Source organism: Pocillopora verrucosa, chromosome 5 (genome assembly GCF_036669915.1).
Source record: "Pocillopora verrucosa isolate sample1 chromosome 5, ASM3666991v2, whole genome shotgun sequence".
Classification (NCBI taxonomy): domain Eukaryota; kingdom Metazoa; phylum Cnidaria; class Anthozoa; order Scleractinia; family Pocilloporidae; genus Pocillopora; species Pocillopora verrucosa.
Window position 1 is genome coordinate 28,742,657 of NC_089316.1, and position 4,358 is coordinate 28,747,014.

The 4,358-nt window shown below is 48.2% G+C and overlaps 1 non-coding gene and 2 pseudogenes across 1 annotated transcript; 2 read left to right on the forward strand and 1 right to left on the reverse strand.

The window, feature by feature from the left end:
* LOC136281417 (U2 spliceosomal RNA) lies at window positions 1–126 on the forward strand (annotated as a pseudogene).
* A 2,449-nt stretch (window positions 127–2,575) lies between these two features.
* On the forward strand, window positions 2,576–2,740 carry LOC136281387 (U1 spliceosomal RNA). The gene has a single exon (XR_010717736.1). It is a non-coding gene; the product is annotated as a U1 spliceosomal RNA (small nuclear RNA).
* A 989-nt stretch (window positions 2,741–3,729) lies between these two features.
* LOC136281478 (5S ribosomal RNA) lies at window positions 3,730–3,849 on the reverse strand (annotated as a pseudogene).
* Between the last annotated feature and the right edge of the window lie 509 nt (window positions 3,850–4,358).

Sequence of the window (4,358 nt, forward strand, 5' to 3'; positions counted from 1 at the left end):
CGCTGCTCATTGAGCAGCTCATATATTAAACTGATTTTTGGAACTGGGCTGTGGAAAAGAGGCTTGCCTCGTCCCAGCCACGGGTTGCCTCGGTATAGCACTACCTCCGAGTGCGGCCCACTTCCCTCTGGGAAGACACATTCAATCCAAAACAAAGTCAACGGTTATAGCATTCTTTATGTTTACAGGAGCCCCGCCCGCCCTTAGGGGGAAGAGGTGAAAGAGGGATGATAATTCAGACAACAGACAATGGCAGGAACGGCCGCTGGCCTACGTTTCTGAAGTGCGCCAAAGCACTACCACAAGGACCTAGGGGTAAGTGGATTTTTTCACCGAGGGCAGACGCTGAAAAAGCATACTTACCTGACGCGGGTTTTGCCTGCGTTATAGTATCGCGCGCTTGGATTCGTGGATTCACAAGTGTCTTTGGATTAAAGAAGCAGGATTTTTTGTAAGTATTATTGTGTTCTGGTTTGGCTGGTTTTTCTGGTGACCCTCCCAGGGACTCATGCTCGGCTCCTTGCCCGTAACCTGGGGTAGCCAGTCTCTGGTTGTTTTTCCAGTCTTGGGCTGGATTGGCTTTTCTTCTTGGCTTTTTTGGCCTTGAGTGTGGTATTTTGCCAGCTCACGTTTTGCCGTTTTTTCGGGTCACCCATCCACTTTTGGGTTGTTTGTTTTTGCCATGGTGTGGAGTGTGTCAGGACGTGCGTGATTCACGCGTCAGTGATGTTGGCTAATTATGATAAGGACCGTGTGATGGCTCTCCTTAGGGAGCATATTGATTTTGAAAGGCTTTCTGCCATTCAGTTTTGCCCTAGGGGCTTGATTCGTATTACTTTTAAGAATGTCTCAGACAAAGAAGAATTTGTGCGTATGGGTTCACTGGCGTTGGATGGCACGATCTTAGTGTGACGTCTTCTGATAAGCCGCCGTCTTTTGGTTATGTACACTATTTTCCTGCCGAAGGTGACGATGCTCTGATCTGTGATGAGCTAAGAAAATACGAGAAGTTATCAGTATTAAGCACCAGAATTTTTCAGGAATTCCGGGCCTTCTAACTGGTCACGGATTCTTACGATGTATTGTCGGATCCAGTCCCTGCTGAGTTCCGCATTGACGACTATCCTGTGCGGGTTTGGTATAGGGGTATCCCTCCGTTCTGCCAGATATGTAAAGTTAATGGCCATAAGGCCGCAGATTGCCAGTTCAAACGGAAATGTAGAAGGTGTGGATCCCCGGACCACAAAGCGCATGCGTGTGTCCGGCCGTGGGGTCAGTCTGTTGTTCCACAGAGGCAGCTGTCCCTGAGGCGGTCCCTGACCCCTCTGGGACTGTTGTGCCTGTTGTCTCTGAAAGTTCTGCCGGTTGGATAAGGTGTGGTTGTGGATGTGATTGAGGGTGCGGTGAAGATGCGGTTGTGGAGGAAGGGTTTCGGATGAGGATGATGAGGATGTAGTCGAGGGTGTGGTTGAAGATGGGTTGTGGAGAATGAGGTTTCGGATACTATTGAGGATGCTGGGGATGCTAATGTGGAGGATGAGGTTGCTGTTAGTACCCTGTTCCTGTCCTAGTCCGAGTTAGTGCTCCTGTTGAGTTGGGCTAGCCCCCCGGTCCCTGTAGTGACTGAGGATGTTCAGACCCCGCAGATTCTGTTATTCGTAGGAAGGTTTTTGAAGTGGTATCGGGATGAGTTAGGCCGCTGTTCTAAGGATCAAGCCTTTGTTCTGTCCTACAGGATATGAGGGTGCGTGAGGTTTCCCCTACGGATTTTTGGAGTTGGTGTCGGTAGTTTTGGAAAATGGGGCAGTCTCTCATTGTGGATCCAAATCTTCTTCGTATCCTAAGGGGATACGAGTGGTGAGCAGTCTGAAGTGGGTTTTGCGCAGTATCTTCTTGAAGTAAAAGGGGACCCTTCCTTTTTGATTGGTTTCAGGGGCTCTCTTGTTGACCAGATTGGTCCTACGGAGCATGATACGTTTTGTGTGTGGAGTTTTTGGACCTCAATGGTCGGCAATGTCGGAGGCTTCCCGCAAAGGCTTTGTGGGTTAAGAAGGCCACAGTTGTAATTTACCAGTACCCCTGTGGATAATAACGTAATTAATGTTGTAAATGATGGCGTTTCTAATCTCGTCTGCTGTGGTCCCTACTGCTGCAGTTCTTGCTGCAGAGCTGCTGAAGCGTTCTGCCCCCCCTTCTGTTGTGGGAGTTCCGAAATGTAGGAAGAAATTGTAGTAAATAGTAGTAAACAATACTATCTAAGTAAATATATGTGAATTAGTATTTAAGTCCTGGTTTTAATAATGTAATATTGTAAATAATAGTTTTTCTAGGTTTTTTGTATCCGTTTTTGTTCGTTTGTTTGGAGTGGGCGTGTTCAATTTTTGGGTGTGAGTGTGTTCAATGTTTGCGAGGTGGGGTTCGATTCCCCAACGAAGTTGGTGTCTGGGTGGCCCTCGGTTTATGGTGGACCCAACCCTAAGGCATTGCACTTTCAGCCATGGGTTGGATTAGGTCTGAGATCGGCAGGCATTGCACCGCCCCTCACGGGAGCCTGGCCGTTCACCTTACATATAAAAAACTTACCTGACGCGGGAGGGTACTGTGATCAAGGAGGCAGTCCTCTCAAGGCGAGGCCCTTTCATTGCACTTCGACTGGGTTGACCCTCGCGATTACCCCAAATGTGGGTAACTCGAGCGTATAATTTCTGGTAGTGGGGACCTGCGTTCGCGCTCGTCCCCGCAAAAGTCATCCAAACTATGTCTATATGGGCTCTTAACTGACTATCGAGGGTATTTTTGCTTTTGCAGTGGACCGGTAGACTTGCAAAGAAATCAAAGGACGCACAACTTGCCAAGGTGTTGGCACGTTTGGAGGGGTAGAAGTGCATTGGAGAGACTGGAGGAAGGAAACAAGGTGAGTTTCGGGGCGGTGCGTAACTTTGCTGGCTGTTTTTGTTCAAGGCCTGTCTGCTCTATTGTGTGTAAAGTCCTGTTCGTTTGTATTTGCAGGTTGTGGCGTGCCGTGCCGTGCTGTGCTATGCGCGCGAAGGGAAAGGAAATGAAAGGAACACCAAACGGCCGATCGACCGAGCGAGCGAGCATAGAAGGGCATTCGACTTGGACCGTGAGTACAACTTTGAACCTTTTGAGCGGTTTTATTGTCACTGGAGCCGCTTTTAGAAATGCTATTGCTATCGTTAGTGTATCCTTTGTGCGAGCAAGCGAGTGAACGAATGAACGAGGGAAGGAAACAAACTAGCAGAGTAGTAAAAGTATCGAACCTTTTTCCCGATTCGTTTGCAGTCTGAATCCACCATTGTCGACTTTCAGTGCCGTTTTCGCGCGCCTCCTCTTTGGAAGTGTGCGAGTGTTTTGCCACGTCACGATGGCTTAAAACTGCGTCCTCAGAAGTGTGCGTTTTTTTTCCTATTCATTTTTTTCGTTCGTTATTTGGAATGATTTGATATCACAGAAGTAGAATTTGACATCATAAACTGTTCATCTCGCGCGTGCTCACTCGCTCGCGCGCGCTCTGTAAGAAAAGTCGATCGCACTAGAGTTTTCGCCATTAGCTGGCCGATTTTTGACAAAAAGGTGTTTTCCCCCCCTCGCTTTTTTGCTTTGATTTTGTTCCTCACTCACCTACGGCTCTCTATGTGAAATTGTGGTGTATGGAGAGCTATTTATTGGGATAAAACGTTTAGAGATGTTCGCAAGACAAAAAATTGAAGCCTACAACACGGGGTATTCCCAGGCGGTCACCCATCCAAGTACTAACCCCGCCCGACAGGGCTAAACTTCGTGATCGGACGAGAACCGGTGCTTTTCCCTGTGGTATGGTCCGTAGACGAGGAAATGGGGTCGAAATTCTGCTTGTTATCGGCCAGGTTCAGGCTGTAAAGCGGCCACATCCCTGAGTGTAGGCGAATTTGAAATTCTAATGCCCTATTTTCGTTACTCTAACCCTAAGAAATCGATACTCTAACCCTAAGAAATTGTTACCCTAACCCTAAGAAATGGTTACCCTAAACCCGAAGTGGTTACCTAACCTAATGTATTTTCCTCAACCCAGTTAACACATTGAGGAGCATCGATTTGAAGGCACTATTCCCTAGGGAGGGGAGGGAGGGGTCCCAAGAGACATAACGTGTCCTAAAAACCTATTATACAATGTTTTAGCTCCGTAGGTGCGTGTATCTGGCTATAAAATCTAACAGTGAGGAGATACCAAACGGGTCAGCCTCTTGGACCGTCTGCGGGACTCGCAAGGGCTTGTGGGGGCGACCTGCTACTATCCACCATAAACCGTGGGAAGGATCCCTCGACCACCCCCCTCACCCAGGGCATGCTTCGGCATC